The sequence below is a fragment of the Odocoileus virginianus genome, chromosome 3 (genome assembly GCF_023699985.2).
Source record: "Odocoileus virginianus isolate 20LAN1187 ecotype Illinois chromosome 3, Ovbor_1.2, whole genome shotgun sequence".
In the NCBI taxonomy this organism is placed as follows: domain Eukaryota; kingdom Metazoa; phylum Chordata; class Mammalia; order Artiodactyla; family Cervidae; genus Odocoileus; species Odocoileus virginianus.
In genome coordinates this window covers 24,792,186-24,814,912 of record NC_069676.1, presented here as the reverse complement: position 1 = coordinate 24,814,912, position 22,727 = coordinate 24,792,186, and the positions used below count along the sequence as shown (strand labels likewise).

The following is a 22,727-nucleotide window of genomic DNA, read 5'->3' as shown; positions in this document are numbered from 1 at the left end:
AGGGTAGTTATGCTCCCAAGAGAAAAATTACCCCTATCAAGTAAAGATTCCAAGTAGGTCCCTTCTACTGACGAGCTGGCAACAGCCACGTGGACTCATGCAGGAAATGTGAACTCTCCCAGATCCCATATTGGATGCTCAAATATCCAGTTCTGTTTACAGATGATTCATTTCCTACAGTCCTAAATACTGGACAGCAGGAAAAATAATTTTCTCTCTACCCTTCTGAGTTCTTAGCTCTCTCTATATAGGTAGGTAGATAGATTGATTGATTGATTCTGAGACACCTATAATACAAGACAGATTAACACAAGAAAAGCAAAGAGAAGTTTATTAACAGGTAGAATTCATGTGTATCTGGGAGATTCTTCAGGGGAAAATGAATAACTCCAGGTGGTTGTAGAATTCAGGATTAAATACCATCTTAATAAAGAAAGAGGGGAGAGGATATAGTCCTCCCAGAAGAGAGCAAATGAATTTTAGGAAAGATGAAGGGCCCATAGAATAAAGGGGAGGTATTATAGTTGTGACAGAATTTGTTTAGGTGTGGTGTAAGCTCCTAGTCTCCTCTCTGATGAAATCAGTCCTCCCTGGTTGATGAAACTTGGGGAGGGGATTTATGACAATTGAGTTCCTCTGGGAGAAGCTGTCTTTAGGCAGACATGAGACATTCAGAGAAAGCCCCTCCAGGTATTTGCTAGTCTTCAGGTACCTACAAGTAGCTCAAAATCATTGTATAATCCCAAATTGACATCTTTTAGGGTAGCCTGCCCTGCTACTCTTCAACAATAATTCATAGTGCTGGAGACTTCCCTGGCGGCCCAGTGGTTAAGACTCTGTGCTTCCACTGCAGGGGGCACAGGTTCAGTACCTGGTCAGGGAACTAAGATCCTACATGCCGAACAGAGTGGCAAAAAAAGAGAAAAGAAAGAAAGAAATTGTCTTCCACCCTGAAATAATAAAGTGTTTATTCTAAAAAATAATAATTTGTAATGCCAAAACCTTTCCTGAAGAACAGCTAGATTTCATGTGTTTTTTTTAATTACAATTAGTTAATGAAATTAATTCTTTTTTAAGTGTTACTGGTATTGTGTTTCTCTTTTTTGAAAAAGTGCTTATCTTTTACAGCTATGTATTAATTACAGATGTTTGTTGCACAAAAATATGAAGTGGGAGGAATGGACAGAGATACAGGTGAAACAAGATACTCATCTGAGCTATGAGTAGATAATCATTTTTCTGCCTACTCTATTTCATAAAATTTTCATAGTGGGTGGTTGGCAAGTTTTGCAATCATAAGTAAGTGAAAGGGTAGCTTTAATTACTCAGCTATGATGTAAATTGGGCTTTCCTGGTAGCTAAGCTGATAAAGAATCTGCCTGCCATGCAGGAGACCCCTGGTTCGATTCCTAGGTTGGGAAGATCCCCTGAGAAGGGATCGGCTACCCACTTCAATATTCTTGGGCTTCACTGGTGGCTCCGTTGGTGAAGAATTTACCTGCAATGCGGGAGACCTGGGTTTGATCCCTGGGTTGGGAAGATCCCCTGGAGCAGGGCATGGCAGTCCAGTCCAGTTTTCTTGCCTGGAGAATCCCCATGGATAGAGGAGCCTGGTGGGCCTCAGTCTATGGTGTCGCAAAGAGTTGGACATGCCCGAGCGGCTAAGCACAGCACAACACAGGATGTAAATTATTAACCCCAAGAAGTAGAGAGTCCGAGTTTTTCTGATGAAGTCTATGCCCGATCTTCAAAAATTGCCACTATTCCTCTTGTCAGTGCCACCTAGCTTCATTGGTCAAATAGAAAGATGCATACATTTTTCTAAATTCCTTTATGCCCCTCCCCCCCTTTTTAATGAAAACAGAATGTGTTTTCTAAAATCAGGTTTGATGTGACAGAGCAGCTCTGCGCTGGGCCGCTTGTAACATATGCTGTGGAAGGGAGGATCTGGTGTGGAGATGAGAAAGTCAGGCTCTTATTAAGACACTGAAATATGATAAGCATCCCTTATGAAGATGCCACTCCCAGAAACCATGCATTGGGTCACTCTTAGCATTGGTTCCTCTCCTTGAGCCCTTAATCCAGTTCAGAGGTGTACAATGAAGAAAAGCAATCTTGTTCTCTTCCTGTTTCTTAGACTCTGCAATAACCAAGCATTGCCCTTTAAACTCTTAAAGTAAAGCCTCTTAAGGTGTAACGGCCCCGCCCCGCTGTAGGACAGCTCTTTTGCCCTTCCTAAGGCAGAATCCATTACCTTTCACCCAGTTTGAGAGGAAGGAATGGTGAAGCTTTGCAATGGAAATGTTTCTTCTTTGCCCCCAACATTTGCAGGTTCAGTTTGTCAGATCTTTGTCCGGCAAAGATCTGCTTGAAAAGGCAGGCCATGGCCTCACTGAAACTGCCCTTGACTGGTTTAAGTCTAAGTTTGCCAAACATGAGCCAGCCCCCAGCAGAAAAGTTCCCTGGTCTTTCCCATGCCAGTTTTCCTGAGTCCAGGAAATTCACAGTGGAGTATATTGCTTCTTACTGCTATTTATAAGGTCTATGTAGTTAAAAAGGGTTCTGGGCTAGAAATAAGAATACCTGGCCTGAATTGTGATATAAGGAACGTGAAATGAATAGAGTCCCCCTTCCCCGCCCCCCACCCCTGCGTCCCATACAGAGGTAGATAAAACCCAGGCCCTGCCCTCCAGGGGTTATGATCTAGGAGTAAAGGTGAACAAATAGTAGCCCAGTCACAATTCTTAAAGCCCATATTAAAGCACACAGTTTCCATGGCAGTCATACCTTTTAGGGTACAGGGGAGAATCAGTAAGTAAAGGAGGGTTGGCCCTCAGGGCACAGAGAGGATTGGGGGAGGCTTCCTGTGGGAGGTGGCCCCAGCCAGAGCTAAATCCTGGAAGATGACCAGTGCTTGCCGGGACCATGAGAGAAGGCTTGTGTAGCCCGAGCGCAGGGCTGGACGGAACATGGCAAGAAGCTGAATGCCAGTGGGGAGGCTCCAGATTGCAGAATGCCTCCTGTACTCAACTTCAGTTTGATCCTGTAGGCAGTGGAGAACAAAAAGGCTTTTAAATAAGGTGAGGCTGGGGAGATGATGTGAATATGATAGTATATTTGGGCTTTTCAAGGATCACAGGACAGTGTGATCTTCCACACACATGGAAGGAGAAAGTGTTGGATATCATTCAGATAAAGTGGGGAAGTTTAGGAGTCCGAACAGGAGACACTGAGGACCCTAGCTAACCCAGTAGAACTGGGGAAGAGCAGAAGGGGTCATAACTGGAGTATGTTAAGGACGTAAAATCCACAGGTCTTGGTTTCTGACTAGCTTTGGTAGGAGAGGGATAGTCAAATATTAGAGCAATGGAGGTTCCAGTCACTCAGGTTGTTCTTTGGTCACTCAAGGCTCTCATCTTAGTTTCCTTATTTGTGAAATATGGATAACACCTGTCTTACATGCCTGCCTCATCAGGTTGGCATGAGGACTCAGTATGTTGTGGTGGTGAGGGTGTGAATGCTGCTTGAGAACAACAATGCAAGTGGAAAGTCATCTGGAAAATCCAGGAGGAGGGTGTGGCAAGGAAGAGCGGAGGGGCCAAGAATAGATGTTTTCCAAAACAATATGTATTTTAGCACAGGTAGAGAAAATGCATATTTGTAGTGGGAGAGAGAAAGGATAGGAAATAAGGATATCAGATGTAAGATTTATTAGACTTTTACTGTTTATTTCCTTGAAAGAGGTACTCATTATTATGTATAAATTAATTATAATTATAAGCATTTTTCAACAGTTCCTAGTTCTACAATTATTCCATATTTTGTTACATATATCAATTACATATTATATAACACATGATATTATAAAGCATGTAATATGTATTCTTTTTATGATAATATTCTGATATATGATATACTATTTATATCATATATTATATAATTATGGAATTCTGTATTGAAATAACTAAAAATGTACTCTTTTATTTTCGCCATGGGGTAGCAGGAACTGTTCTTCCCTTAAGTATATCTAGTTTGGAAGTGTTTTGGTTAAACCAAAGCCTTTTACACAAAGGCTGTTTTCTCTAACGTAAAGTTTTCCCATTTTTAAAAAGGTGATAGTATCTCTCTTTAGAAATTGAGTCCCATTCGTTTTTCATTAAGAAGCAATCCTGAGTTTCAGTAATACTATCTAGCATTCAAGCAGAGAGAATTTTCATCTGTGGTAATGGCATCCATAAGGTCCCATGTCCGTTTTCATCACTGGGGATGATGTGGCATTTCCCAGTGACCTCAGGGAAATTCCTATGTGCCCCATCCTGAGCTGTCCTCATACACATGTAGTTCTGCACCTTGAGATCAGAATACAGGACAGTGAGACAATGGTTCTGCCAGTGTTGAGTGGGGGAATCAAAGGAGAAACAAGTTTCTAGGTGGCTGTCTGGTACTATTTTGGACTCTGGTGGCAACTTCTAATTCTGTTGCAATGTCTGTGTACCTTGGTCTTTCAGCTCTCTGCTGTTTGATCTTTTCTCCTCCTCCCCTACATGAAACAGGAAGATAGAGTTCCAGGAAATGAAGGGTATAAGAGGAAAGAAAGCACTTAAGTCATCACAGATGGCCCCCAGGGTAGTAGGAGACAACTCATAGCGCCAGTGCTTCCAGTCCAAGCACCTCCTGCAATAGCTAAGGCCGGAGGAGCACGGCTGGTCTCCACAGGGACCAGGATTCCTGAAAACAAAGCAAATGTTTCTCTCTTCCCAAGTCGGCTTCTAAATGGCCTTGTAGTTTTAGTTTTCTTTAACCTTAAATGTTACTGTGCTATTCATAGGTAAAATATTCCCTTCTGGCTAAATACATGCGTTTCTGGCATGGTACATTCTGTCTCTCTGTTGCTCTCCAGATAAAAGTTATTACTGTAGGTATGGTAACAAGAGAAAGGAAGTCTAACTCAAAAGGAATTTCTGTGAACATAAAACACGGTTCTACTAATGCAGTTTACTAAGACTCCATCCCTTTGGGGTGTCTCTCCCTCCTCTTCCTTTTCCCATTTACCACCTGGTCCTCATTCCTTCTTTCCTGGAAGAGTGCCTCTGAAATGGAACTCCCTAACATGATTCTCTTCCAGTACCCACGTATCAGAAAATACACATCAATCTTCTTAGGAGTAGCATTTTCATAAAGCTGAGCCTCATTTCAGGAGACCGAGGCAGGGCTCTCTTAATCTCTCACAATCTCAGAACTCTGCTCAACTGTACCCTCGTCCCTCCAGGCTAAGGACAGCACCTCAGACCCCCAGTTCTTTGTAGTCCTACTCACCTCCCAGATTCTAACACTACAAATACCTTCTCATTGGCATTCCTGATATACAAGGCACTTGTTCTTTCTTTTTCTCTTTTGCATACTATAAAGTTTCTATGACTTCGCCTGAAATCCTCATCCTCCGTTCTTTTAAAATGGGGTTCCAAACTGATCTGCTGGGAGAAGGATTCCACTTATTTCTGAAAACCCAAAATAGAGGTCTTAACATTTTTTTTATTCTGAATTTTAATGGGGTTGTTTTGACAGTGGGTTTTGTTTTCTTCTGTGTGTGCTTAATCTGCAGCACCTGAGTAATTTCCAGTCTTATTTGATATTTATGATTTTTTGAATATTTGTCATAATAGCTGAAGATTTGTTAATCCTGTGTTGTTTAGTTGCTGAGTCGTGTGTGACTCTTTGTGACCCCGCTGACTGTAGGCCACCAGGCTCCTCTGTCCATGGGATTCTCCAGGCAAGAATACTGGAGTGGGTTGCAATTTCCTGAATTTCATGCCCTACCTGAAATTTTCATTCTTATCTTTCTGTTTTGGTAAGTTTCTCATTACACTTTTAAAAATCTAGGTCTTTCCCAAACACTTCCCTTCTGGCCAAAGCCTTAGTTAAATAGATTTCCTTTAACATATCTTAGGTATATTAAAAGTGTCAGTTGGTGGAAGAACACTTTCAAAACAAGAGTAGAGATAGAAATACAAAAAAATATTTAAAGTCCTTGCCCTGGGAAGATTATTAGTTTGAAGGAGATATATATATTTTAGAAACTTTGTTAGCATGAGCAATGTACTATACAAAATCCTGTTTACATGCTGAGGGTATAAATAACAAAACAGAGCTATCAGCAACATCAATCTACTTTTCCTGGAAATTGGAAGAGTCAATTGCTGTCTCCTTGATGCATTTTTCTTGTTACTTTCTTTTGTTGTTTTCCAATTGTGCTTGGCCTCAAAATACCACTGTCGAGAAGTTATTTAGTTTGATTATGATTTTGCTTACAATTGTTGTTTCTTCTGATGATGAAGATAGTCAGTTTTCATATATTTCAAATTATTACTCACCTAACTAATGATCAGTTTGAAAGATAAGTTTGCACACAATGCTGAATCAATGAAAGGAAAAGATGACTTTTTCCCCCCTCTTCCACCTTCCACCTGGTCCTCTTCCAACAGGATTTAAAATCACACTTGGGAAGGAGTTTTCTACATAGTTCTTGAGATTAAATTTAAGCTCAAGCCCCTTTTCCAATGCTGATTATTGTTCTGAACTTTATACATACTCAAAATTTTCCAGTCAGTGAATATTAATTACATAATTTTTTTATGTCCAGACATTAGAGGTAAAGAGATAGGGGCTAATATCAAGAGGGACATGTCCTGGGCATGGAACAATGAATAGTTGTGGGTCGTTAGGAAGGAGCAGAAAAGACAGTCTGGCTAGACGAGCCAAGAGCCATACACAGAGGAAGGATAAACACATAAGCAAGGCTATGGGCTTCCCTGGTAACTCAGTCAGTAAAGAATCCACCTGCAATGCGGATAGAACCAGGAGACCCTGGTTCTGTCTCTGGGTTGGGAAGAGCCCCCGGAGAAATGAATGGCAACCCACTTCAGTATTCTTGCCTGGAGAATCCCATGGACCGAGGAACCTGGCAGGCTACAGTCCATGGGGTTGCAAGAGTCAGATACAACTTAGCAACTAAACCACCATGGTGAGAGGACCAACAGGGCTGGAATGGAGGAGTCATTTTAGAAAGCAGAGAGAGACTGCAAAACTCTGGAGAGGCTTGACTCACATCCAGATGCCTCATTCTGATGCTCAATAGGAAGCGTTGTTAGTTCTGGAACAGGGGCATGACACAGTGGAGGCAGTGTCTCGGGATGAATGGGGCATTGATGCCCGAGAAGACTTGGAGGGGGAGACCCTGGAGATCACTGCTGTGTGTCTCCCAGGTTGAGGGGACACGTCTGCAGCTGCAGCTCTTCTCTGCTGTTAACTTCATCTTAGAGCAGTGACGGAAGCCCTTGTGGGTGGCTTTTTAAAAATAAAAACATAAGCCAGTTTGAATTGGGCTTCTGTTCCTTCAGAATCAAAATCTTGATATTTGAACACACTTTAAAGTTATGTGAGTTGCCTTAGGCTTTGAAAGAAAATCAAGGAAAACAGAATTCAGTTCAGTTCAGTCACTCAGTCATGTCCAACTCTTTGCAACCCCATGGACTGCAGCATGCCTGTCCTTGGCCATCACCAACTCCCACAGCTTGTTCAAACCCATGTCCATCGAACCTGTAATGCTATCTAACCATCTCATCCTCTGTCATCCCCTTCGCCTCCAACCTTCAATCTTTCCCAGCATCAGGGTCTTTTCAAATGAGTCAGTTCTTCGCATCAGATGACCAAAGTATTGGGGTGTCAGCTTCAGCATCAGTCCTTCCAATGGGCAGTCATGACTGATTTCCTTTAGGATTGACTGGTTGGATCTTTTTTAACTTTATTTTATTTAATTTAACTTTACTTAATTTTATTTAACTTCCAACTATGAGTACCCTTTGGCTATCTGACTCTACAAAGTAGATTCTTTAAAATATAGTTCAGTTCAGTCGCTCAGTCGTGTCTGACTCTGAGACCCCAAGGACTGCAGCACGCCAGGCCTCCCTGTCCATCGCCGTCTCCCAGAGCTTGCTCAAACTCATGTCCATTGAGTCGGTGATGCCATCCAACCATCTCATCCTCTGTTGTCCCCTTCTTCTCCCTCTTTCAATCTTTCCCAGCATCAGGGTCTTTTCCAATGAGTCAGCTCTTCACATCAGGTGGCCAAAGTATTGGAGTTTCAGCTTCAACATCAGTCCTTTCAATGAACACTCAGGGCTGATCTCTACTGGTTGGATCTCCTTGCAGTCCAAGGGACTCTCAAGACTCTTCTCAAACACCACAGTTCAAAAGCATCAATTCTTCAGTGCTCAGCTTTCTTTATAGTCCAACTCTCACATCCATACATGACTACTGGAAAAACCATAGCCTTGGCTAGACAGACCTTTGTTGGCAAAGTAGTGTCTTTGCTTTTTAATATGCTCTCTAGGTTGGTCATAGCTTTTCTTCCAGGGAGCAAGCATTTTTTAAGTTCATAGCTGCTGTCACCATCTGCAGTGATTTTGAAGCCCAAAAAAATAGTCTGTCACTGTTTCCATTGTTTCCTCATCTATTTGCCATGAAGTGATGGTACCAGATACCATGATCTTCGTTTTCTATTTTTTTTTTCCAACTCTATCTTTTTATTTTTTTTTTTCACTTGTTTTTTTTTTTCCATTTATTTTTATTAGTTGGAGGCTAATTACTTTACATCATTGCAGTGGTTTTTGTCATACATTGAAATGAATTAGCCATGGATTTACATGTATTCCCCATCCCGGTCCCCCCTCCCACCTCCCTCGATCTTCGTTTTCTAAATGTTGAGTTTTAAGCCAGCTTTTTCAGTCTCCTCTTTAACTGTAATCTAGAGGCTCTTTAGTTCTTCCCTTTCTGCCATAAGGGTGGTGTCATCTGCATATCTAAGGTTATTGAGATTATTTCTCCCTTCTCCTGGTTGATGCCAGCTTGTGCTTCATCCAGCCCGGCATTTCGCTTGAAGGAAATGGCAACCCAGTCCAGTATTCTTGCCTGGAAAATCCCATGGATGGAGGAGCCTGGTGGGCTACAGTCCATGGGGTCGCAAAGAGTCGGACACAACTGAGCAACTTCACTTCACTTCACTTCACTCTACATATAAGTTAAACAAACAGGGTGACAATATACAGCCTTGACATACTCCTTTTCCTATTTGGAACCAGTCTGTTGTTCCACGTCCAATTCTAACTGTTGCTAACTTGACCTGCATACAGATTTCTCAGGAGGCAGGTAAGGTGGTCTGGTATTCCCACCTCTTTAAGACTTTTCCACAGTTTGTTGTGATCCACACAGTCAAAGGCTTTGGCATAGTCAGTAAAGCAGAAGTAGATGTTTTTCTGGAACTCTCTTGCTTTTTCGATGATCCAACGGATGTTGACAATTTGACCTCTGGTTCCTCCGCCTTTTCTAAATCTTGTGCCTCTTGAACAGCACAGACAAATCCTTGTGCACCAGGACCCAGGAGAAAGGAGCTGTGACCCCACAAGAGGCTGACCCAGACTTGCCCATGAGTGTCCAAGAGTCTCCAGTGGAGGTGTGGGTCAGCAGTGGCCCCCCTGAGCAGGATGGGGGCACCGAGTGCAGCAGTGCATGCATTCCATTATCTTCATCACCTCCACCACAGTGTAGCCTCAGGTCAAACAACAGGGAGGGAACCCAGCCCCGCCCATCAACAGAAAACTGGATTAGATTTACTGAGCATGACCCCGCCCATCAGCACAAGACCCAGTTTCCCCCTCAGTCAGTCTCTCCCATCAGGAAGCTTCCATAAGCCTCTTATCAGAGGGTAGACAGAATGAAAACCACAGTCACAGAAAAGAGAGAAAGTGAAAGTGAAGTTTCTCAGTCCAACTCCATGGACTATAGCCTACCAGGCTCCCCCATCCGTGGAATTTTCCAGGCAAGAGTACTGGAGTGGGTTGCCTTTTCCTTTTCCAGGAGATCTTCCCAACCCAGGGATCAAACCTGGGTCTCCCGCATTGCTGGCAGACCTGAGCCACCTGGGAAGCCACAATCAGAAAACTCATCAAACTGATCACATGGACCATAGCCTTGTCTAACTGGGTGTAACTGTGAGCCATGCCATGTCACATGCTACCCAAGACAGACGGGTCATGGTGGAGAGTTCTGTCAAAACATGGTCCACTGGAAAGGGGAATGGCAAACCGCTTCAGTATTCTTGTGTTGAGAACCCCGTGAACAGTATGAAAAGGAAAAAATATAGGAAACTGAAAGATGAACTCCCCAGGTCAGTAGGTGCCCAATATGCTACTGGAGATCAGTGGGGAAATAACTCCAGAAAGAACGAAGAGACGGAGCCAAAGGAAAAACAAGACCCAGTTGTGGATGTGACTGGTGATGGAAGTAAAGTCTGATGCTGTAAAGAGCAGTGTTGCATAGGAACCTGAAGTGTTAGGTCCATGAATCAAGGCAAATTCGGAGTGGTCAAACAGGAGATGACAAGAGTGAACATTGGCATTTTAGGAATCAGCGAACTAAAATGGACTGGAATGGGTGACTTTAACTCAGATGACCATTATATCTACTACTGTGGGCAGGAGTCCCTTAAAAGAAATGGAGTAGCCATCATAGTCAACAAAAGAGTCTGAAATGCAGTACTTGGATGCAACCTCAAAAATGACAGAATGATCTCTGTTCGTTTCCATGGCAAACCATTCAGTAGCACAGTAATCCAAGTCTGTGCCCCAACCAGTAATGCTGAAAATAGAATTGGGAGTGTTATGCCCGATGTCCGAATCCCTGAGCGGGAAGAGAGAAGGCTTCCAAGACAATGCAACTCGCAAAAAAGGGAAGTTGATTGCTGACTCGAGTCAGGGCTCCTGCCGTGCGTCCAACGCAGTGGTTCGGGGTCAGAGAGCGCTGAGCCCAAGCTGTTACCCAATTTATAAGGTGTGCATAAGCAGTTGGTAGCTGGCTTAAGCAGATTGGTTACATGTTTGCAAAGTAATCTTATTGGCCCAAACCTTCGCGGGCTTTTTTCAAACTTGGGCATTCACAGGCTTTTCAGCTTTCCCCTGATAGGTTCCCTTTTTCTTGCTAGGTGCATGTTGATTGGCTGGCTCCAGGTGGCCTGATAATCATGTTAACCCTGGAAAACCAGGCCTACTCCTAATCTAGGCTGCCTGTCATGGCGCAGCCTCACATTCCCCCCTGTCTTGTTGTTTCTGTAGAGGAATCTTTCTCTTCATCCTGGGCTACCATCTGATATTGTTGCCTCAATACCATAATCTGAATGGTATTTAGGTGTTCTTTAATAAAAGACATTAACCGGTTTAAAATGCAAGGGCCAATAGTCAGTGTCAATAACAGTACTATAAGTGGACCCAGGAGGGTGGAAACTAAGGAGGTCAGCCAGGGGGAGCATTGAAACCAAGACTCAAACCATGATTGTTCATTTTCTCTTTCTTGTTTTCGCCTGCTTAGGCCTTCTCTAACTTTTTGAAGAGATTTCTGTACTACTCCTGAATGGTCAATATAAAAACAGCATTCTTCTCCTAGGGCTGCACATAGACCCCCTTGTTGTAAGAACAGCAGATCTAAACCCCTTCTATTTTGTAACACTACCTCAGCCAGAGAACTTAAGGATTCTTGGAGGTGGGAAATGGATTTCGAGTTGTTCAATATCTTCATCTATTTCAGTCCTTAGCTGGTTATACTGTTTATCTTGGAGCGTTAAGCCTGCAATTCCACTTCCAGTTCCTATGGCCCCCAATCCCAACAGGACAGTTAAAGTTAGGGCAGTGACGGGTTCTCTTTCTTTTTGGTTTCTTCCGGGGGGGGGGTCTCCATCACCAGGACCTGTGAATTGGAAGAACTAGGAAGTTTGTAAACGAAAGGTTTTAACCACTTAGGCAGATTTTCCACTAGATCTTGCCAGACCATGACATAGGGGACCTGATCCGGATGGCCCCAGGGATCAGGAGCCATAATCTTCTCTTTCACAGCCTGTATGATGGACGGTTGAAAGGTGCCTTCCGAGGCCATCCAACCCGGAAGGCGGGCCACTCTGCAGAGCAGAAGTTTGTTAATTTACTTTTCTTGACTAGTAAAGACAAGTTATGGGCCCTGGCCCTGACATCCGAAAAATGGTCAGTCATGAGAGAAAGTGGGATAGATTCCCCCTGACCCATGGTCAAAGAATAAATGGTAGGGGAGAGAGAGAGAGAAGTCACTGAGAACGACCACCAAAAAATCCTACCGGGAGTGGTGGCGGCCAAGAGGTTGGACTTATGGTATGCTTTTGGAACTGTTTATGTGCCTGCGTCATTGCACGGAAGTTTTCTTGCTGGGGGCGGGCACCCTAGAGGTTTCTAGCCTGTTCCGTGGCCCCCTTATCCTCTCACGGGAGTCTTCAAGTGGCAGGCGCCCTAATGGCCTTTAAGTGCCTGACCTGTGCCCACACAAAGAATTTTAGGCCATGTCCTCTGTTAGGGATGTTAAAGGAGAGTTTCACCCAATTGGGCTCCCGTTACTGAGACTCACTTATTGTAGGGCCTTCAGAGTCCGCCAGAGTGTAGCCCTGGCCGGGACTCATCAATTGCCCCCACAACCGTTCGCCTGTTCACTGAAACTCCCGAAAAGAAAAGGAGTTGAGGGCAGATCAGAGAAGAGGAGAGGAGAGTAAGTCAAAAGAAAGAGAAGAGAACGATGCACCAGAAGAGAACGAGACCAGAGACAATGCCGGCACACACACACACAAACACGGAGGGTCGTAGACAAACACACAGATAGACAAATGTCGGCCGACAACACAGCACTGGGTTTTCGGGCCCCCTGAGTCCTCTTGCCTCCCAGTACAAGGTTTATCTTACCCAATGGCGTCCACTGTTCACCAGACTCGGGATCAGGAGAGGAACTCCCCTTCCCGCAGAGCCGGCAGCCTTCCAGCGCGCTCACTGGCCTCGGTCTTGCACCGGCTGGAACATCCAATCTGTTCCCCCTTTATAGAAAGCTTTCTCCTGTGCCAGATACCTTCCTGCTTCTCAGCAGGGCCTCGGATTTACACTGGACTTTCCTGTCCTGCCTGAGCACCGGTGCTATGTCTATCCTTCCCCTCTGTCCTGGAAGTGTTCTCCTTCCCTGGTCAAGGGATCCTGGACGAGCCCCCAAATGTTAGGCCGGATGTCCGAATCCCTGAGCGTCAAGAGAGGAGGCTTCCGAGAAAATGCAACTTGCAAAAAAGGGAAGTTTATTGCTGACTCGAGTCAGGGCTCCTGCCGCGCGTCCAATGCAGTGGTTCGGGGTCAGAGAGCACTGAGCCCAAGCTGTTACCCAATTTATAAGGTGTGCGTAAGCAGTTGGTAGCTGGCTTAAGCGGATTGGTTACATGTTTGCAAAGTAATCTTATTGGCCCAAACCTTCACGGGCTTTTTTCAAACTTGGGTGTTCACAGGCTTTTCAGCTTTCCCCTGATAGGTTCCCTTTTTCTTGCTAGGCGCATGTTGATTGACTGGCTCCAGGTGGCCTGATAATCATGTTACCCTGGAAAACCAGGCCTACTCCTCCTAATCTAGGCTGCCTGTCATGGCGCAGCCTCACAAGAGTGGATATAAAGGTAGGAATGAATCACGTGATTGTTCATGGAACCAGGTTCAAGGGCCGTGTTGGGGCCAGTTGGTGGTCTGTGCTCAGCCATTCCTCCAGCCCTGATATTGCAGCTAAGATTTAGAGCTTCCCTGGTAGCTCAGCTGGTAAAGAATCCGCCTGCAATGCAGGAGACCTACGTTTGATCCCTGGGTTGGGAAGATCCCCTGGAGAAGGGAAAGGCTACCCACTCCAGTATTCTTGCCTGGAGAATTCCATGAACTGTATAGTCCATGGGGTCACAAAGACTCAGACATGACTGAGCATCTTTCACGTTCACTCCCTATGACAGTGTGCTTGGGACTCAACAGAAATCATTTCCAACTGACAGAAACCTTCCTCTGCGAAGACAGTATCTTTTTGTTGTTCTCTGGGCTCTGCTGGTTTTCATACATAGTTTTTTACCTGCCACCAATATATGTCTATTATATGGCAAACTAGATTTGCAAAATCACTCCGACAAAACTACAGTTCTTCTTGTGTTCCCTGTAACTATCCCTGGTGGTGCTGATCTTCTCCACTCCCCAGATAACCTTTGGGTTATCTTGGATGTTCCTCTCCATTGCTTGTCCTCCCACTTGGTCTGATTATCTCTCCAGTGTCTGCCCCTCTCGAGGTCAAACTCCTCCCCCATCTGCCTTTCTGTTTTCTCACTGTCTCCAGCCCCCACCTGCACCCCTTCCCCGTTCTTGTACACTGATGTGAGTGCAACCCTCCATGAGCACATATATCATGAGGCCGCTTGTGATGTATGTGCTAGAGAGGTAAGCACTGAGTAATATCTCATGTTCATTGTTTCATTCCTTCTGTCTAAAAATCTTCTATTAATTCCCAATCCACCAACCAAATAAAGTCTAAACACAGCCCTCTCTCATTAAGAATCAAACTTAACAACAATTTAATTTGCTTCTTTCTGCTGCCTTACTCCAGAAAAAAAAAAAAAAAAACTGCTAAGTTTTTCATCTGCCTCCCCAATAACTTTTAAGTGTCCTTGATTTTAGTGGTAGTGTTACTTCATTATCTATAAAAATATATGCATCCTGTTCTAATTCTCTACTTTCTCTCTCAGCTTCCTGTTTTGATGGAACAAAAGTATCAACTCATTTACATTAACTTCCCTGCTTGCCTGTCTTCCTTTTTTCATTAATTTGCCTCTTAAAAAAACACCTTGACCAAAATACCTTGTGAAATTAATTTGACTCCCAACTTTTTAGAATAAGAAGTTAGGAACCTCTGCCCTTCTTTGACCTCTTTACCACTCATATTTTTTGTTTAATAATACTTTCTCCTTTTTTTTTTCTGATTAGAATTCCTGTTCATTTGATATAGAAATACCTGGCTTAAACATGTCTTGTTTTTCCCTCTTAATTTTTCTTTTTTCAAATTTCTGTATCTTGATGCTATTTTCCAACCCTTTGATTACATAAATAGGTCTCATTCAGTTCAGTTCGGTCGTGTCCGACTCTTTGCGACTCCATGGACTACAGCACACCAGGCCTCCCTGTCCATCACCAGCTCCTGGAGTTTACTCACACTCATGCCCATTCAATCAGTGATGCCATCCAGCCATCTCATCCTCTGTCGTCCCCTTCTCCTCTCGCCCTCAATCCTTCCCAGCATCAGGGTCTTTTCCAGGGAGTCAGCTCCTCACATCAGTTGGACAAAGTATTGGAGTTTCAGCTTTAACATCAGTCCTTCCAATGAATATTCAGAACTGATTTCCTTTAGGATGGACTGGTTGGATCTCCTTGCAGTCCAAGGGATTCTCAAGAGTCTTCTCCAACACCACAGTTCAAAAGCATCAATTCTTTGGTGCTCAGCTTTCTTTATAGTCCAACTCTCATATCCATACATGACTACTGGAAAAACCATAGCTTTGACTGGATGGACCTTTGTTGGCAAAGTAAAGTCTCTGTTTTTAAATAAGCTGTCTAAATTGGTCGTAACTTTACTTCCAATAAGGATCTTTTAATTTCTTGGCTGAAGTCACCATCTGCAGTGATTTTGGAGCCCAAAAAAAAGAAGTTTGCCACTGTTTCCACTGTTTCTCCTTTTATTTGCCATGAAGTGATGGGACTGGATGCCATGATCTTTGTTTTCTGAATATTGAGCTTTAGGCCAACTTTTTCACTGTTCTCCTTCACTTTCATCAAGAGGCTCTTTAGTTCTTCTTCACTTTCTGCCGTAATGGTGGTGTCATCTGCATATCTAAGGTTATTGAGATTTCTCCCAGCAATCTTGATTCCAGCTTGTACTTCATCCAGCCCAGCATTTCTCATAATGTACTCTGCATATAAGTTAAATAAGCAGGGTGACAGTATACAGCCTTGATGTACTCCTTTTCCTATTTGGAACCAGTCTGTTGTTCCATGTCCAGTTCTAACTGTTGCTTCCTGACCTGCATACAGATTTCTCAAGAGGCATGTCAGGTGGTCTGCTATTCTCATCTCTTTAAGAATTTTCCAGGGTTGTTGTGGTCCACACAGTCAAAGGCTTTGGCATAGTCAATAAAGCAGAAGTAGATGTATTTCTGGAACTCTCTTGCTTTTTCGATGATCCAGTGGATGTTGGCAATTTGATCTCTGGTTCTTCTGCCTTTTCTAAAACTAGCTTGAACATCAAGAAGTTCACGGTTCACATACTGTTGAAACCTGGCTTGGAGAATTTTGAGCATTACTAGCATGTGAGATGAGTGCAATTGTGCTGTAGTTTGAGCATTCTTTGGCATTACCTTTCTTTGGGATTGGAATGAAAACTGACCTTTTCCATTCCTGTGGCCACTGCTGAGTTTTCCAAATTTTCTGACATATGGAGTGCAGCACTTTCACAGCATCATCTTTTAGGATTTGAAATAGCTCCACTGGAATTCCATCACCTCCGCCAGCTTTGTTCATAGTGATGCTTCCTAAGGCTCACTTGACTTCACATTCTGGGCTGTCTGGCTCTAGGTGAGTGATCACACAGTCGTGATTATCTGGGTCATGAAGATCTTTTTTGTACAGTTCTTCTGTGTATTCTTACCACCTCTTCTTAATATCTTCTGCTTCTGTTAGGTCCATACCATTTCTGTCCTTTATTGAGCCCATCTTTGCATGAAATGTTCCCTTGGTATCTCTTATTTTCTTGAAGAGATCTCTAGTCTTTCCCATTCTGTTGTTTTCCTCTATTTCTTTGCTTTGATCGCTGAGGAAGGCTTTCTTATCTCTCCTTGCTATTCTTTGGAACTCTACATTCAAATGGGTATCTCCTTTGCTTTTCGCTTCTCTTCTTTTCACAGCTATTTGTAAGGCCTCTTCAGACAGCCATTTTGCTTTTTTGCATTTCTTTTTCTTGGGGATGGTCTTGATCCCTTGTCTCCTGTACAATGTCACGAACCTCCGTCCATAGTTCATCAGGCTCTCTATCAGATCTAGTCCCTTAAATCTATTTCTCACTTCCGCTGTATAATCATAAGGGACTTGATTTAGATCATACATGAATGGCCTAGTGGTTTTCCCTACTTTCTTCAATGTAAGTCTGAATTTGGCAACAAGGAGTTCATGATCTGAGCCACAGTCAGCTCCATGTCTTGTTTTTGCTGACTGTATAGAGCTTCTCCATCTTTGGCTGCAAAGAATATAATCAGTCTGATTTCGGTGTTGACCATCTGGTGATGTCCATGTGTAGAGTCTTCTCTTGTGTTGTTGGAAGAGGGTGTTTGCTATGACCAGTGTGTTCTCTTGGCAAAACTCTATTTGCCTTTGCCCTGCTTCATTCTGTACTCCAAGGCCAAATTTGTCTGTTACTCCAGGTTTTTCTTGAGGACATAATATTTGAGTAATGACTTGAAGGAAAGGAGGGAGAAAATCATGTGCTGCCCTTTATGGGGACAACAGCATTCCAGGCAGAGGGAACAGCCGGTGCACAGATTTTCTGGTGGGAGCATGAACTGAGTAAAGGGTGTTAGAGGGATCCGGAGGGGCAGCAAGGGCAGATCTGGAAGTGCTTTGTAGGCTAGTAAGGATTTGAACTCGATCCTCTTGCATAATATTGTGATCTGTTTTATGAGTTCTGTCTTCTCTCTGAAGATATTACTTAGAGGGTTTGGGGTTTCTGTTTTTTGTTTGCTTGTTTATTTTCTTCTGTTCTCTGAAGTCAGTTTTCTAGGGTTTTTACCTTCTTGTTGGTTTATCCTGGTCTTTTCTTTAAGACTTCAGATTTTCTTCAAGTGTCTGGCAATCCATTGCTGTCATTTCATATATAAGAATGAGGGACTGGTGGGCAGGGAGGGGTCAGATGAGGAATTAGAGTATTCAATAGAACATGGATAGGGAGTTGGTACTTAGCTTGGGACCACTTTGTTCAAAATGGAAAGAAGAGACGGGATTTGTTCTGGGGTTTCAGCCTCCATATTAGGTACCCTGATTTTCTGCTGCTAAGTTATTCATTTTTTTAAATTGACAACCCTTCTAATATATATATTTTTTTTCTCACAGGCTAAGTAGCTGACTATCTGACATTTTGATGTTGCGGGGTGGTCAGGGGGAGGCGCGAGGTGGAGGATGGGCAGAGCTTTTGAGCACCCACACACACACCTTTAATTTTGTTTAATGTTTTCCACACTTCTTACATCCTCCTGTTATAGTACCTTATTGGATTCTGAGAAATAAGTTACTATTCTCTTATCTTCCATTGATGCCCAAATTTTAAAATACAACTTCCTCTGCTTTGCCACATGACTTTATGTTGTACTTCGCTTTCATTTTCCAGAATGTGGAGAAATCACTCTTCTGTGGATGGTTTCCCACCATTATTGTAAGCAGGATTATTATTTCTCGTTTTAACAGGCCTCAGAAAGAAGAGGCAAACATCTGTGCTCCTGTTCGCCATCCTGAACTGGAAGCCTGTCAGGTTTCATCACAGGTTTTGCCAAAACCAAAGAATACTATGTTTCTGGCTTTCCTTTTTAAAATCTGCCAGTAAGCTTATCAAGAAAAAAGGAAAAGTTAATGTGTCATTAATGTTTTATTTTAACGTTATGCTGACCTCTAATATCCATTTAGCTTTTCTAAATGTTTGTTTATTTAAAAAGTCAATTCTAGGATATTGCCAAGAATTTGGTGATGCAGTTATGATCAGAATTATTTTCCCTAAATGTTTCTATCAGCAGCCCATTAGAAAAATTGGCAAAATGTACATACAAACCGCTAATTTGCAAAACAGGAAATAAAGAACACATATATGAAAATATTCTCAACCTTACTCATCAGAAGAGAAATGTAAATCAAAACTATAATGGGATTTTTTTTTAACCTCTCACATTTGTAGAGATCAAAAATTTTAACATTAAAAAAAAAACTAGTCATTGGTAAAATTGTTATTCTCTGTGCTAGGCATTCTGAATTATTTTTTAAGTTTAACACTTTGGTAGAAATGTGTAAACTCTGATACATATTATGAGTGTGAATCACAAAGCCTTTACTAAAGGCAATTTGGCAATAACTATAAAAATTTTTTTATTTGTGTACATTTTAGCACAGCAGTTTCATTTCCAGGAAATTATCCTATGGATATAGTCACACATAATAACATATGAGGACATTCTTAGTAATGTCTGTATTTATGATAAGACTGAAATCACCTAAATGCCCATAAATAAGGAACTGGTTGAATTATAAGTCAGCCATTACAGTGGAACTCTATGCTGTCATTAAAAAGAATGAGGAAGCTCTGTGGGTACTAATAGGAAAAGAGTACCAGGGTACCGTAAGTTGAAAAAAAAAGGGGTCAGGGGTATAGAATAGCATGCTATCAGTTGCGCTTAAAACACACACACACCCGTATGCACTCAGATTCCCTGGAAGGATACACCGGCGCTGGGAACAGTAGGTGCCTCTGGAGAGAGACAGGGCGACCGTGAAACAGGGGTGGGCATGAGGGAGATTTGTTTTTCCATTTGTCTTGTTGTGCTTCTTGTACCTATTCAGGAATAAATATGTCAATAGATAAACACAATGTAAAGTTTCCAGTTAAAGATACACTTACATCAGAATTGTAAATGAAAGACCATCCTTCCTGACTTACAATAATCTAGTTTGCTCCCAAACTCGGTTGAGTTCACTTTGCTAGGGAGCGGCCAAGAGGTCTTGGAGAGGTCCTGATTTCCATCAGCAGCTCCTCACCGTGTGCACCCCGAGCTGCTTCCTGCTCTCGGTTACTCTGATGATCATCTCTGTTTGCTGCGTGGCTGCTGGCCAGTGGTCCCCAGGGTCCTGCTCTGTCCCTGCAGCCCATCGCTCTGCTTTCCAAGTGCTGCCCCTCCTGCCCACCGGCCACAGTGTCACCAGGCAGGCAGCATACTGAAAACAAGTCTGAGGCTACAGATCTTGGCAAGTCCAGGGGCAGCCTAGTTTTCAGCACAGGGTTTCGGCGTCACTCTGCTTGCACAGACCTGAGCTTAATCATGACCATCCGATTTCCAGGATTTTATTTTCTGATGAATCATACGCTGTCTTCAAGTCACTTCTTCACCTTTGTTGGGTAAGACTGTGGTTTCCAGAAATGATAATCAGGGAGTTTTTTAAATGATAGTGGATGTAAAACTATCTCACTGGTACTACCATAAAGGAATTTAGTGACCTTTTTTATGCCCAAGCTTAGACTAATTTAACTTGAAGGGAGACAAACACGGGTTTATCACTGTGATCAGGAAGGAACACAGCTTCCTGGACTGAACCAAAGTGAGGCGCTTGTTTGCATTTATCTGAGATAACAGCACAATCCTTCACCTGAGACAGAACCCAATCATCACTTAGATGTGATGGTGCCTGAGTACAACACAGCCTCAGCAGGAGAGGCAAAGGGCCTGGGAGATAGACACGACAGGAGAGAGGTGTTGAGTTTACTCTAAACTAAGAGAGAGACTTTCCAGGAGGAATAATAGTGGACTCCACATAAAAATTCTAATTCTGAAACAGGTGGGAGGGGGATCGGGATGGGGAACACATGTAAATCCATGGCTGATTCATGTCAATGTATGGCAAAAACCACTACAATATTGTAAAGTAACTAGCCTCCAGCTAATAAAAATAAATGAAAGAAAAAAATTCTAATTCTGAAACATTGTGAAGTCTGAATCAACTCATCACCAAACTAATGAGGTCTAGGAAGAAAGGAATATCAGACTGCTGATAGGGATTATCAGCCTGTTTTTTTAATTTATATAGATTGTGTAACAGTGTGTGGCAGTGTCTTATTGAAACCATCACTTCCTAGCTGGTAATACATATGCTGCTGCCTAGCAGGTAAAGTCAGGCTTGGTTAATATAAGTGTGTCTGCCTTATCTCCCAAGCATTGCCACCCTTGTCTATTGATGGCAATTGCTCAGAAACACCCTACTGAGAAGCTTTCAGGACCCATAACTGATGCTTAAATTGGGTTCGAGATTGGAGAAGAAATAACCTGCTAATACCAGGTGAAGATGGATCCCCTGTTCCCAGCATCTTCTCCCGCTTCTGTGCTTCCTTAAAACTGAAACTCATTTATCCGTCTCACACCGCTTGCTCTGAATATCCTGCTGGGCCAGCAGGGACCTATAAACAAGCTTTTGTTGAGAGAAAAGGATCGTTGACTTAGCTTTTTTTTTTTTTTAGTTAATTCTTATAGTCAGTGTCCTTGAAAGAACCTTATCTTCTTGTGTCTAGTTTGTTTGTTTTGTTTTGTTTTTTTAAACTGATTTCCTTGTTATCATGACTTCAGTGAGACCTGTTATTTCATCTCCCTTGTCAGTGAGAGTTCAGCTTCGCTGACTAACTTTACAGTGACCGAGAAGCCCTGAGGAAGTGGTTTCTTTCTTTCCCTGCACCCTCCTCACTCAAGCACAGGCAAGTCTCTGCTTTTCAGATTTTAGCAGTTAGAGTCTGCTGCTGACAAGACGACCTCTGGGATAAGGGGTGCCTCCAAGAGTCATCTCACCAGTGTTAGGAATTAGCTTGCTTGAGTTTCCTTAGCGTCTCTGAGTAAACAAAAACCCCAAATTGGATTGGCCCGTAGGTGAATTGCATTTCCGCTTTAGACATAACAGAATCAATCATTTGTCAATCCCATGTCGATCAACACCAGCAAGTGACCACAGTAAGCAAAGTGCTGAATTGAGTGTAGTGGAAAAAAACAGAAGTTCCCTGCTTTTAAGGAACTCCGTCTCATAGTTGGATTGATAAGCCAGTTGGGAGAAAAAAGTTAACAGTCCACGGCGTGAATCATGGAGGGGTCCGGTGAGTTATAGAGACAGCAACGGCAAAGCTGGGGCGACTGGGCTGGGAGGTTCTGGGGAGTTTGTGTGGCTGAGGAGGGCCTTCCTGGGAGGACCAGTGCTGGAGACCAGGCGGCAGGTTAGGGAGAAGGGTAGAGGCTCTCTCTATAGAAGCCGTTTTAACCTATGCATACCTGGATGTTCTGTCATTGACAGGCAAGGCTTGAGTGGGCTGGCCTGGAGGCAGGGTCTCTAATTCTGTCAGGGCTAAGCTAGGGGCCCTGCATCAGAGGCACCCACTTGGTGAAAGCTGAGGGCCCCGCACTGCACTCAAGTTCCTGGTCAGGATAGGTGGGGCAAGGAGGGGCTGACATCCGGCCACTTTGCTTCCTCCACACCTTGGCCCTGGGCTCTTTCTGCCCAGAGCGAGGGGCACCGTTTCTCTGGCAGGCCATGTGTCCACAGGGCTACAGTCAGACAGACAGCACCTTTTCATGGGTGCCTTTGACAGGGCATGGCTCTTTCTGAGTCCTCAAAGGTGCTATGCAGGATGGGCCTCAATCTGACCCTTCAGAGAACTTGGTAAATATTTGAAGGAATGCTGAAGTGGATTATTGAATTCCACACACACTTTGTCTCCCTACTTAAAGAGGGACTCTCGACTGGATTTCTTTTTCTTTTTTTGGTTTATTCAATTTACTTCACTAGGTTGTGGGAACTTTTTTCCTGTGTCTACCTCACTGGCCCTCCTGCATCCATTAATGGTTCAGCATGCAGCCCTCTGACTTACTCCTCGCTCTTTCACCGAGGTCAGATCTAGTTTTCCAAAAGCCAATTAAGCATGATTACATACCAGCATTGTCCTAGACCCTGAGGTCAGTATAAAGATCAGTGGGATTTTTCCCCCCAGCCTGGGGG

The 22,727-nt window shown here is 43.3% G+C and overlaps 1 protein-coding gene across 5 annotated transcripts in view; it reads left to right on the top strand.

The window, feature by feature from the left end:
- The window catches only part of GRAMD2B (GRAM domain containing 2B), a 129,554-nt gene that overhangs the window by 67,429 nt on the left and 39,398 nt on the right, over window positions 1-22,727 (top strand). The gene's annotated exons all lie outside the window — the stretch shown is intronic.